The 13,461-nt window shown below is 44.2% G+C and overlaps 1 protein-coding gene across 2 annotated transcripts in view; it reads left to right on the top strand.

Annotated features, from left to right (window-relative positions):
* Window positions 1–13,461, top strand: part of LOC121585921 (transcription factor HIVEP3) — a 110,301-nt gene that overhangs the window by 62,088 nt on the left and 34,752 nt on the right. The window contains exon 1 of one of the 2 annotated variants that reach the window (XM_041902252.2): window positions 7,449–7,509. The exons of the other annotated variant lie outside the window; for it this stretch is intronic. The gene's annotated coding sequence lies outside the window, so the exon portion shown is untranslated. Of the gene's footprint in view, window positions 1–7,448; window positions 7,510–13,461 lie in introns of those variants that run through there. 2 annotated transcript variants of the gene reach the window in all.

The raw sequence follows: 13,461 nt of genomic DNA, 5'->3' as shown, positions 1-13,461 counted from the left end.
ACTGTCACTTTATTTTACTTCTGCTCTTTTTTTCTCAACACTTTTTTTGTTGTTGTTTTATTCTTACTTTTTTTGTTTAAAATAAATGCACTGTTGGTTAAGGGCTGTAAGTAAGCATTTCACTGTAATGTCTGCACCTGTTGTATTCGGCGCATGTGACCAATAAAATTTGATTTGATTTGATTTGAACCGAAATATAAATGCAAAATGTAACAATTTCAGCGATTTTACTGAGTTACAGTTCATATAAGGAAATCAGTCAAATGAAATGAATTCATCAGGCCCTAATCTATGGATTTCACATGACTGTGCAGGGGCTCAGCCATGGGTGGGCCTGGGAGGACATAGGCCCACCCACTTGGGAGCCAGGCCCACCCACTGGGGAGCCAGGCCCAGCCAATCACAATGAGTTTTTCCCCACAAAAAGGCCTTTATTACAGACAGAAATACTCTGGTGGTATATAGACGATCCCGCAGGTGAAGAAGCCGGATGTGGAGATCCTGGGTTGCCATGGTTACACGTGGTCTGCGGTTGTTAAGCCAGGTTGGATGTACTGCCAAATGCTCTAAAACGATGTTGGAGGTGGCTTATGGTAGAGAAATTAACATTCAATTCTCTGGCAACAGCTCTGCTAGACATTCCTGCATTCAGCATGCCAATTGCATGCTCCATCAAAACTTGAGACATCTGTGGCATTGTGTGACAAAACTGCACATTTTAGAGTGGCCTTTTATTGTCCCCAGCAAAAGGTGCACCTGTGTAATGATCATGCTGTTTAATCAGCTTCTTGATATGCCACACCTGTCAGGTGGAGGGGATCTTTTATTTTAGCTCATGAAACATGGGACCAACACTTTACATGTTACGTTTATATTTTTGTTCAGTATAGTATGGTCTACAGCTTATCATGAGGTATTCTAACTCAGGCGAGCAGAACCTCGAGACTTCCCTATTAGTAGAGATTGCACACCAGCTGTTGTTAACAGACACTCACACCACCTCCCCTGAGCTTCTGTTCTGTCCTGTGATGTATAGAAAAACCAGCTAAATTTATATTTAACATGTTCTTGTTCAACCACGAGTCCGAGAAACAGGATATTGCAGTTCTTCAGATCACGTTGATAGGATGGTCTCGAACTGAGCTCATCCAGTTTATTCTCCAGTGATTGCACGTTTGCCAATAGAACGGAGGGTAGAGGCAATTTATCCACAACGTAATCTCGTCAGGTATCCTGCTCGCCGGCTTCTATAGCGCCGTCTCCTCCTTCTTCGAGTGTCGGGTGATTTGGGCCTGGTCCGGGATAATCAATGTCTTTTGCCTCCGACTCTGATGTCCAGAAGCTCTTTTCGGTTATAGGAAACGATGGCGGAAACATTATGTACAAAAGATAGCACAATTGGTCAGGAGCGATGTTCCCTCAGCGCAAACTTGAACGTTGAGAAAATTCTGTGCAACTTCCAGTGCGCGTTTACTGTGAACACTAAGGCTGTACTCACTTTAAGTTATAGTTTTAAATGGCCAAGTAGGCTGCTGTGGCTATTTGATCATAATGTAGGCCTACTAGAGTGGCCTACCATAAAAAAACAATGGAGAAAATCCATCCCATAACATTTTAAAATGGAAGTAGCTGTTCTATCATTCAGCCTACAGTAGCAGCCAATGTAGGCCTACATTCCATGAGACTTTTGAAAAAAACATGCAGGGCTAGACATTAACCTGTTAATCCACTTGTCTTTCAGACAAGGAGGTGACTGAAAATGTTGTGTTTGATGCAAGAAACCACTTTACAAAATAAAATTCCTGATTATTCCCATACCATTATTTCAGAGAATCAGACAAATTATTATTATTCAAGACGTCTCAAAATACAACACCTTCAAGATAAAAAAAGCTCTTTACCTGACTCGCTTTTCAAAGATGGCTAGAAATGCACACATTTTGTGCTCCTGTTGGAATCAACCACTCCCCCATTGTTGACTAGAAATGAGCTATAACTGGGCTAATAACTCATTAACTCATTAACAAGGAGCATCAAAAGTCGTGCTATAAATTCTCAGACAACACAAAAATTCCTTGATGCCCTTCCAGACTCCTTCTGCCTACCCAAGGACGTCAGAGGACAAAAATCAGTTAACCACTTAACTGAGGAACTCAATTTAACCTTGCGCAATACCCTAGATGCAGTTGCACCCCTAAAAACGAAAAACATTTGTCATAAGAAACTAGCTCCCTGGTATACAGAAAATACCCGAGCTTTGAAGCAAGCTTCCAGGAAATTGGAACGGAAATGGCGCCACACCAAACTGGAAGTCTTCCGACTAGCTTGGAAAGACAGTACCGTGCAGTACCGAAGAGCCCTCACTGCTGCTCGATCATCCTACTTTTCCAACTTAATCGAGGAAAATAAGAACAATCCAAAATTTCTTTTTGATACTGTTGCAAAGCTAACTAAAAAGCAGCATTCCCCAAGAGAGGATGGCTTTCACTTCAGCAGTAATAAATTCATGAACTTCTTTGAGGAAAAGATCATGACCATTAGAAAGCAAATTACGGACTCCTCTTTGAATCTGCGTATTCCTCCAGGGCTTAGCTGTCCTGGATCTGCACACTCTGCGAGGGCCTGGGATCGGGAGAGACACTTAAGTGTTTTAGTACTATATCTCTTGACACAATGATGAAAATAATCATGGCCTCTAAACCTTCAAGCTGCATACTGGATCCTATTCCTACTAAACTGCTGAAGGAGCTGCTTCCTGTGCTTGGCCCTCCTATGTTGAACATAATAAACAGCTCTCTATCCACCGGATGTGTACCAAACTCACTAAAAGTGGCAGTGATAAAGCCTCTCTTGAAAAAGCCAAACCTTGACCCGGAAAATATAAAAAACTATCGGCCTATATCGAATCTTCCATTCCTCTCAAAAATTTTAGAAAAAGCTGTTGCGCAGCAACTCACTGCCTTTCTGAAGACAAACAATGTATACGAAATGCTTCAGTCTGGTTTTAGACCCCATCATAGCACTGAGACTGCACTTGTGAAGGTGGTAAATGACCTTTTAATGGCGTCAGACCGAGGCTCTGCATCTGTCCTCGTGCTACTAGACCTTAGTGCTGCCTTTGACACTATCGATCACCACATTCTTTTGGAGAGACTGGAAACCCAAATTGGTCTACACGGACAAGTTCTGGCCTGGTTTAGATCTTACCTGTCGGAAAGATATCAGTTTGTCTCTGTGAATGGTCTGTCCTCCGACAAATCAACTGTACATTTCGGTGTTCCTCAAGGTTCCGTTTTAGGACCACTATTGTTTTCACTATATATTTTACCTCTTGGGGATGTTATTCGAAAACATAATGTTAACTTTCACTGCTATGCGGATGACACACAGCTGTACATTTCAATGAAACATGGTGAAGCCCCAAAATTGCCCTCGCTAGAAGCCTGTGTTTCAGACATAAGGAAGTGGATGGCTGAAAACTTTCTACTTTTAAACTCGGACAAAACAGAGATGCTTGTTCTAGGTCCCAAGAAACAAAGAGATCTTCTGTTAAATCTGACAATTCATCTTGATGGTTGTAAAGTCGTCTCAAATAAAACTGTGAAGGACCTCGGCGTTACTCTTGACCCTGATCTCTCTTTTGACGAACATATCAAGACTGTTTCAAGGACAGCTTTTTTCCATCTACGTAACATTGCAAAAATCAGAAATTTTCTGTCCAAAAATGATGCAGAAAAATTAATCCATGCATTTGTTACTTCTAGGTTAGACTACTGCAATGCTCTACTTTCCGGCTACCCGGATAAAGCACTAAATAAACTTCAGTTAGTGCTAAATACGGCTGCTAGAATCCTGACTAGAACCAAGAAATTTGATCATATTACTCCAGTGCTAGCTTCCCTACACTGGCTTCCTGTTAAGGCAAGGGCTGATTTCAAGGTTTTACTGTTAACCTATAAAGCGTTACATGGGCTTGCTCCTACCTATCTTTCCGAGTTGGTCCTGCCGTACATACCAATACGTACGCTACGGTCACAAGACGCATGGCCTCCTAATTGTCCCTAGAATTTCTAAGCAAACAGCGGGAGGCAGGGCTTTCTCCTATAGATCTCCATTTTTATGGAACAGTTTGCCTACCCATGTGAGAGACGCAGACTCGGTCTCAACCTTTAAGTCTTTACTGAAGACTTATCTCTTCAGTAGGTCATATGATTGAGTGTAGTCTGGCCCAGGAGTGTGAAGGTGAACGGAAAGGCTCTGGAGCAACGAACAGCCCTTGCTGTCTCTGCCAGGCCGGTTCCCCTCTCTCCACTGGGGTTCTCTGCCTCTAACCCTGTTACAGGGGCTGAGTCACTGGCTTGCTGGTGCTCTTTCATGCCATCCCTAGGAGGGGTGCGTCACTTGAGTGGGTTGAGTTACTGACGTGATCTTCCTGTCTGGGTTGGCGCCCCCCCTTGGTTTGTGCTGTGGTGGAGACCTCTGTGGGCTATACTCGGCCTTGTCTCAGGATTGTAAGTTGGTGGTTGAGGATATCCCTCTGGTGGTGCGGGGGCTGTGCTTTGGCAGAGTGGGTGGGGTTATATCCTTCCTGTTTGGCCCTGTCCGGGGTTTCTTCGGATGGGGCCACAGTGTCTCCGGACCGCTCCTGTCTCAGCCTCCAGTATTTATGCTGCAGTAGTTTATGTGTCGGGGGGCTGGGGTTAGTTGGTTATACCTGGAGTACTTCTCCTGTCTTATCCAGTGTCCTGTGTGAATTTAAGTATGCTCTCTCTAATTCTCTCGTTCTCTCTTTCTCTCTGAGAACCTGAGCCCTAGGACCATACGTCAGGACTACCGGGCATGCTGACACCTTGCTGTCCCCAGTCCGCCTGGCCTTGCTGCTATTCCAGTTTCAACTGTTCTGCCTGCGGTTACGAAACCCCTACCTGTCCCAGACCTGCTGTTTTCAACTCTTAATGATCGGCTATGAAAAGCCAACTGAGAGACCTGAGCCCTAGGACCATACGTCGGGACTACCGGCCGTGGTGACTCCTTGCTGTCCCCAGTCCGCCTGGCCTTGCTGCTATTCCAGTTTCAACTGTTCTGCCTGCGGTTATGGAACCCCTACCTGTCCCAGACCTGCTGTTTTCAACTCTTAATGATCGGCTATGAAAAGCCAACTGAGATGTATTCCTGATTATTATTTGACCATGCTTGTCACTTATGAACATTTTTGAACATCTTGGCATGGTTCTGTTATAATCTCCACCCGGCACAGCCAGAAGAGGACTGGCCACCCCTCATAGCCTGGTTCCTCTCTAGGTTTCTTCCTAGGTTTTGGCCTTTCTAGGGTGTTTTTCCTAGCCACCGTGCTTCTACACCTGCATTACTAGCTGTTTGGGGTTTTAGGCTGGGTTTCTGTACAGCACTTCGAGATATTAGCTGATGTAAGAAGGGCTATATAAAATAAAATTGATTGAAATTGATTGAACTAGCAAAGGATATGAACAAATGTGCACATGTGGCTACATGCAGCTCTCGCTTTGATCTCAAAACACGCGCATCTACTCATGACAGCTCATACTATAGCCTAAACACAATCCTGTTCAAAGTGACTGGCACGGATCCATGTATGGCAATGGCTATTTGCATATAGGCCTACTGCAACTCTGATTGGTTATGGCACACCCAGTCTGTGTAGAGTACGGGCCTGAGTTTGCGGTCAATATCTCAATTTCAATCCATTCATTCAAGAATTGAATTGTGCTCTTATGGAGAATTTCCATGATGACCAATTGAAGTAATCCAAACTTGTCCAGGAACTGATTCCTTTGTCATTTGTGGGATTATTGAATTTCCTACTGGCTGTATCCTAGTTTCCTGCCTGGTCCCCAACCCTTCTCATCATCATGTCAATGTGTAGCAGCTTCCCTGTCAATCATGTTCACAGAGGATGTATTGTCCCTACCTACCGCCCATCCACTGTAAGCCCCACTCCTCCCCCAGTTTGAAGAACAGAGGACAAAGGGATGACGGATGGGTGAAACTCCCTCTCTGGGAAGTACAGTATGGGAGGTGTGTGCTGGGGCTGCCGTACGACGGCCACAAAGATCACATTCAACCCAGACACAATACAGTACAATACTATAGAGCCCCTTCATCCAGGACAGGACCGGCCCCTGGCCAGCACAGCACCACACAGCCTGCCTGCCTGCTACACAGAGCTGGGGGTTAGGGTTAGCACCAACAACACACTCATTGAATGGGACTAAAAATAGAGAGTGGGATAGCGAAAGGGTTGAGGAGAAAGTGGATAAAAAGGGGAGAGTAAGAGAGGGGGACAGAGATGGGTGAAGAGAAGGTGGATAAAGGGAAACTAGCAAGGGAACAAAGGATAGCAAAGGATATAGAGCGAGAGGAAGAGTTGTTTTTGTCTGAGGTTGAGAGACGGTAGAAACCCCCGTAGTGACCCCTGCTGTGTCTTCCACTGTATCTCAGGCCTGCCGCCCAATAAGGAGAATGGTAATGGTCCCACTGGGTAATAATTAGCAGACAGCGCTCCCTCCCTTGTCTGTATGTGTGCCGGCTGGGCTCGCTGCTCGCTGTCTGCGACTGTTTATTATCGAGTGTGACTCACATTTCCTGTGCCCTGCCAGTGAGGCAAGCCTCAATGTAACAGCAGGGCCTCCTCTCATTCTCAATTCCACACGGTAATAGTCTTTTTTTCAAACTGTGCGGGGGCTTGAATGGATGAGGTGGCTCTGGAATTGATTTACTCGGAAGGTAGATTTTTTTTTATGTGAAGGAGAGAGCACAGTCTTATACGACTGACGTTTTGTTAGCAGGAAAACATTCCAGTGTTTCTTGAGTGAAATCTTCTGGGAATTCATCATGCCATCATCACTACTTCCGCGTACTTATTAGTCAATAATGGTTGGCGATGATGACAGGCTGCTAGGTTTTCCCCCAGGATCCGTCTCCCTTCGGTGTCCTGCCTGCGCTCCGCCCCGGGGGAAAGACCTGTTTAAAACCTCTTTGTAATGGAATCTACAGCTGACTGAGCCACTGTGCCACTGTTTATTAAAGGTGCACAGGGGAGTAATTGTGATGAAAGGTCTCAAAGCAAGAGGATTCAGACCTGTTTTGAATGAGTGTGTGTTTTCATTCATAGTCCTGGCACAATATTTATTTTGCTCGTAAAGTCTGACCACAAACGTTAATATGCTTCGATGTTACAACGATGATGATGATCTTGATAATGATTGTAATGATGATGGTTATTCTACAAAGGCAACTTTGTAGGTCCCTCCTAACTCTCTATTAGCTATTTAGGTTTTTTCATCCCCCTACTTTACCATTACAGGGCTAACCCTTGTTAACTCTTTCTCTCCATCGCTCTCTTTTCGCCTAACCCCCTCCCTCTCTAAGAAACACACCCACTCAAGCACTCATATCCGCTCACTCTCTTCCCGCATTTCTCTGTGACTCTGAAGCTCCTCTGAGGGGTGAAACCAGACTACTCTCTCCCAGGTAAACTGCTCTCCATCCTCCCTCTCTCTCTCTCTCCTTCCTCAATCTCTCTGTCCTCCTTCACTATCTCACTCTTCTCTCCTCTCTCTCTCACAACTCTCTCTCATACACTCTTTCTGAGGCTAAATGGTCACTGTAATGGGATTAGTCTGTTAGATTGGGATTGATAGTCCTCATTAACTGTCTGTTGTGTGATCTGCTGCTGTACCGTAGGTAGTGTTTCTATCTGTGTGTGCTTTCTCTGAATGGGTTGCCGTTCATGATTGTCTTCTTTACTCCAGTTTGCTTGAGTGTGTTATGTACTGGATGTGAGTGTAGCAGCTACCTGAGTTCTAGGAGTTCTAGTTCTTTCTCATGGTTGAGTGCAGCTGAATGGGAGTGTGTTTAAAGGGCATCGCTGAAAAGCACAGTCCTCAATACTCTCCATTTGTTTTTGGAGGGTTAATGGTGGATAGCGAGAGGATGACTAATCAGTGTGTGTATGTGAGTGTGTGATGAGTCCTCTACATATGCATATGCATGATTCACAGTTATACAGGCATACTCCCTCCACTTCCTGGTGTGGGTGGGCTCTTCGCCTTTCTTGATACGTTCAAAAGGCAGTAAAATAAATATTGACAGCTTCTACGTGCTAATCAGCCTGGTTCCACTGGATTGGGTTGATACCCTAGACTTTGTGAAAATATGAAAGCAGCACTTCGATTAGAGCTTTGGTCAGTTCCTCTTCTTACAGTTTATAATGTTACCTGAATACATGATCAACGAACTTTATCCTCTCGTAGATTTCTGTCAAATTCTCCTGGGCTCTTCTTGTGGTTTAGATTAGGGGTGTGAACGGTTAAATGTTACGAAATTGGGATTCTTAACGTTAAGAGAAATCCCTAACCGAAAAACGTGTCACATTCTTTGCAGTTATCACGAAACTCCTCTCTCTTCGCTAATGATGAGAGTGTGTGTCCAGTCTTCGGTCTGTTGCGTGTTGAATATCCTAGCCCAGGGTTGGACAAACCTTTTGGCTCAAGGGCCACATTGAGTTTTTCAAACCAAGTGAAGGGCTACATACTATATGCGTGACAAAACATGTGAAGCCTTTATTCATTTTCACATTGACACGCATCTACTAGTGTACTGTAGGTGTGCATATGCTTGCAGAACAATTCTACCCTTGTACCATCTCTACCCTTGTTTTATGTGAACACATTTTCCACAAATCTTTCACAAAATTGATCAAATTTATAACATCACAGTCAAACACACACACAGATCCTGCATCTCTACCCTTGTAAAGTACAATCAAACGTATTCACAATATGCACATTTAAAAATAGATATATACAGTGAGGGAAAAAAGTATTTGATCCCCTGCTGATTTTGTACGTTTGCCCACTGACAAAGAAATGATCAGTCTATAATGTTAATGGTAGGTTTATTTGAACAGTGAGAGACAGAATAACAACAACAAAATCCAGAAAAATGCATGTCAAAAATTTTATAAATTGATTTGCATTTTAATGAGGGAAATAAGTATTTGACCCCCTCTCAATCAGAAAGATTTCTGGCTCCCAGGTGTCTTTTATACAGGTAACGAGCTGAGATTAGGAGCACACTCTTAAAGGGAGTGCTCCTAATCTCAGCTTGTTACCTGTATAAAAGACACCTGTCCACGGAAGCAATCAATCAATCAGATTCCAAACTCTCCACCATGGCCAAGACCAAAGAGCTCTCCAAGGATGTCAGGGACAAGATTGTAGACCTACACAAGGCTGGAATAGGCTACAAGACCATCGCCAAGCAGCTTGGTGAGAAGGTGACAACAGTTGGTGTGATTATTCGCAAATGGAAGAAACACAAAAGAACTGTCAATCTCCCCCGGCCTGGGGCTCCATGCAAGATCTCACTTCGTGGAGTTGCAATGATCATGAGAACGGTGAGGAATCAGCCCAGAACTACACGGAAGAATCTTGTCAATGATCTCAAGGCAGCTGGGATCATAGTCACCAAGAAAACAATTGGTAACACACTACGCCGTGAAGGACTGAAATCCTGCAGCGCCCGCAAGGTCCCCCTGCTCAAGAAAGCACATATACAGGCCCGTCTGAAGTTTGCCAATGAACATCTGAATGATTCAGAGGAGAACTGGGTGAAAGTGTTGTGGTCAGATGAGACCAAAATCGAGCTCTTTGGCATCACCTCAACTCGCCGTGTTTGGAGGAGGAGGAATGCTGCCTATGACCCCAAGAACACCATCCCCACCGTCAAACAAGGAGGTGGAAACATTACGCTTTGGGGGTGTTTTTCTGCTAAGGGGACAGGACAACTTCACCGCATCAAAGGGACGATGGACGGGGCCATGTACTGTCAAATCTTGGGTGAGAACCTCCTTCCCTCAGCCAGGGCATTGAAAATGGGTCGTGGATGGGTATTCCAGCATGACAATGACCCAAAACACACGGCCAAGGCAACAAAGGAGTGGCTCAAGAAGAAGCACATTAAGGTCCTGGAGTGGCCTAGCCAGTCTCCAGACCTTAATCCTATAGAAAATCTGTGGAGGGAGCTGAAGGTTTGAGTAGCCAAACATCAGTCTCGAAACCTTAATGACTTGGAGAAGATCTGCAAAGAGGAGTGGGACAAAATCCCTCCTGAGATGTGTGCAAACCTGGTGGCCAACTACAAGAAACGTCTGACCTCTGTGATTGCCAACAAGGGTTTTGCCACGAAGTACTAAGTCATGTTTTGCAGAGGGGTCAAATACTTATTTCCCTCATTAAAATGCAAATCAATTTATAACATTTTTGACATGCGTTTTTCTGGATATTTTTGTTGTTATTCTGTCTCTCACTGTTCAAATAAACCTACCATTAAAATTATAGATTGATCATGTCTTTGTCAGTGGGCAAACATACAAAATCAGCAGGGGATCAAATACTTTTTTCCCTCACTGTATTATATATCTATTCTAAAATATGAGTGAAACATATGGTTAGAGCATCCGTTTAATTTGGAATGGTCTGTTTTTGAAAGCATATTAAGGAACAATTCTCATGTCCATTGTGAGCCATATTTACAGTTATCCAATCACCTCAGCCAAAATCTGACTGATTAGTTATTACCTGTATCCAAGTGCATTGCTGGATCATTCTCACTGCATAACCATCACCATGAAAAAGCATAATCCTTGCCTACCTCAGTCACGGTTATTCAAGTCTTAATGTGAACAATGGGTCCTGTCACCTCTCTTGGCAAGGGTATCAAAGTCTGGTGTCATCTTTGATGTAGAGATTCTCAGAACAGCTGACAAGTGGTCATTTGTTAAATTTGACCTGTGACGGGATTTGTTGTAATTCATGACTGAGAACGTTTGTTCACACGTATATGTGGAGCCGAAATAAAACAAGCATCCTTTGGTCGTGCTTTTTAATGTTTGGAAACTTTGTTTCATTCAGTGAGCCATAGAACTGGTCTATTGTTGCTGTTTTGTACTTCTCCTTCAAAGCACTGTCACATTGTATGTCGATGAGCTCCAATTGTGTGTCTGGTGGTGCTTTCTCACTGTCGAAAGACAGGGGGCATGATACAAGCTCCAGCTCAGTCTCAATCTTGGTGAAGTCTGAGAAGCGGCGGGAAAACTCAGCATGCAGGTCGATCAAAGTGCTACTGTGTGTCTCAGTGCGGCACTGCGATGTGGGCGTGTTCAGTGCGGCCAGTGTCGGGAAATGAGCTTGTTTGGCCTTGAATGCCTTTACGTTGGAATACAGTTCATGCACAAAAACACAATTTCCCTGCAGTTTCACATTTAGATCGTTCAGATGCCCCAATATGTCCACACCGAAAGCAAAGTCGCCCAGCCAGTCTGTGTCTTTCAACTCTGAGAAGTCGTCAGCTTTATCAACCGTATCAAGGAACATACCTATCTCCCCTCTCAGTTCCCACACACAGCAAAAAACTTTTCCCAGGCTTAGCCAGCGTACATTTGAATGGTACAACAAGTCCTGGTGCTCTGCCTCTGTGTCATTGAGCAGCTGAATGAACTGACGATAAAGTTGACAAGTTTTACAATCACTTTGACAACATTTTCCAGCTTTAACACACTTTTACACAGGGCTTCCTGATGAATAATACAGTGAAGAAATATAAATTCCTCAGAGTTAGGGCTTTCTTCTTTTACTTTGTCTTGTAATCTTTTTAGTAGGCCAATGTTTTTACTGGTTAGATTTGATGATCCCTCTGTTGTGATGTTTGTCAGTTTGCTTCATGGTAGATTAATTTTTTCCAAACAGGCAGACACCCTGTCATATAAGTCAGAGCCCCTGGTTGTTCCCATCACTGATTCCATCGCAAGAAGTTCCTCTTATTTCAAAGTTCTCATTTATTTCTCTGACAAAAATTAAAAGTTGAGCGGTGTCTCTGATGTCAGTACTCTAATCCAGTGCTATAGAAAAAAGATCGAAGCCATCTGCTTTTTTCTTCAACTCGGAGATTAGCTCCTCACCTATCACTTCCACGCACCTGGTGATGGTTCTGCGGTGATAAGCAAATTTTCTATATTGTGCCCGTCCCCGCTCTCTCCGTCCCTCGCTAGCTCGCTATTAAAGATGCGAGTGGTTGTGTTCTTGGAAGTACGGCAACTAATCAGTCTCCTCCGTTCCAAAAATACTGAATCTTAGGAATCGATTCCTAGCAGAATCAAATCTTGACCCTCAGAAATGGGAGTCGACATGCAAGAAGTCTAGGAATCAACTATTTTGGAGTCTACTCTCCACCACTATGTCATCAGCAGCGAAGTCCTGTATGGCAGTACTTTGAGAAGTTAAATGAGAACGAAATGCAAACTTTGCTAGGTGGAATTGAGGTAAAGTAATGGTAGTACAGGTGCAATGCATAACCATCTGAGACCCAAACCGTTGCTGGCAGCAGCGCAGCTGCATTGTGAATTCACGCGGAAGTTTTGTTATTATAGTTTTAACGGAAAACCGAAAAATTTAAATGGCAGTTTAAACGTTAATAAAAAAAATCCATTTGTCACATCCCTAGTTTAGATGTACATTTTGCTAAACCTTTGTGCTGCTTGTGTTTGTTGTGGAGGGCAGAATTGACCTGCAGTCCAATCGGCTAGTGTTTAATCAAAGTGAACACAGTGATCGCTGTGAATCGCCTGTCTTATCAAAGCCCTCTGAAATCCTCCTCTACCTGCTCACGGCCTCAGAGGCACAGCAGAGCAGACCTCAAAGAGACTGCTTGTATGCAGTTTGTTTAAGAGAATTCCCTCTGTGAGTGTGTACATCTCCTACTACCAGACACAGTGGGAGTAACCCTAGGTGGGTCTGGGGCATGTTGGTTTTACATGTCATCTGCCATTTGGTTTTGAGAGCTCCTGTCCTCTGGTTTTTTAAAATTGTAAGTTCTAGTATTTAATAGCTTTATTGTGTTTTCGCCCCTAGGTTACAAATCTGGTTAGCATTACACCCTCAAGTTCAGGTTTGGGCGTGAGTTTGATCTGGTAAAAGTGCTTACACTCCTCTCTGAGAAAGAATACCAACAACAGGGTGAATCCATCCACAGGACATCTGTCTGCCTATGGTTTGAGCTAATCTAACTTCCACAGACCTAAGTAATGAATGTAAACAAGTTGCCCCTGAGACACTGATCTAACACCAGTGTTGCATTGTCACGGCCTGATGGTTACGGTGACAATTTGGTGAAGGTAAGCTGGGCCTAGATCTGTAGGCTGCTTTCTACCTGCAGCGACCCTCAAGCCCAGGGGTCAGGGGTTAGGGGCTGTTCTGCATGGGTGCAGAGATCAGGCTGTTCCACCAACCACCACTTCCTCCTGCCAGCGTGCGTCTTTACCCAGAGAGGATGCTGGGTGAAAAATGTAGCCCTCCAGCGATCTCTCCATCTGCCGTAGCTCCGAGTAGACCCGTTTCCATGGGAACCAGTGAACCAGCAGCACCA

The sequence above is a fragment of the Coregonus clupeaformis genome, chromosome 17 (assembly GCF_020615455.1).
Source record: "Coregonus clupeaformis isolate EN_2021a chromosome 17, ASM2061545v1, whole genome shotgun sequence".
Taxonomy (NCBI): domain Eukaryota; kingdom Metazoa; phylum Chordata; class Actinopteri; order Salmoniformes; family Salmonidae; genus Coregonus; species Coregonus clupeaformis.
This window is presented reverse-complemented; position numbering and strand designations above follow the sequence as displayed.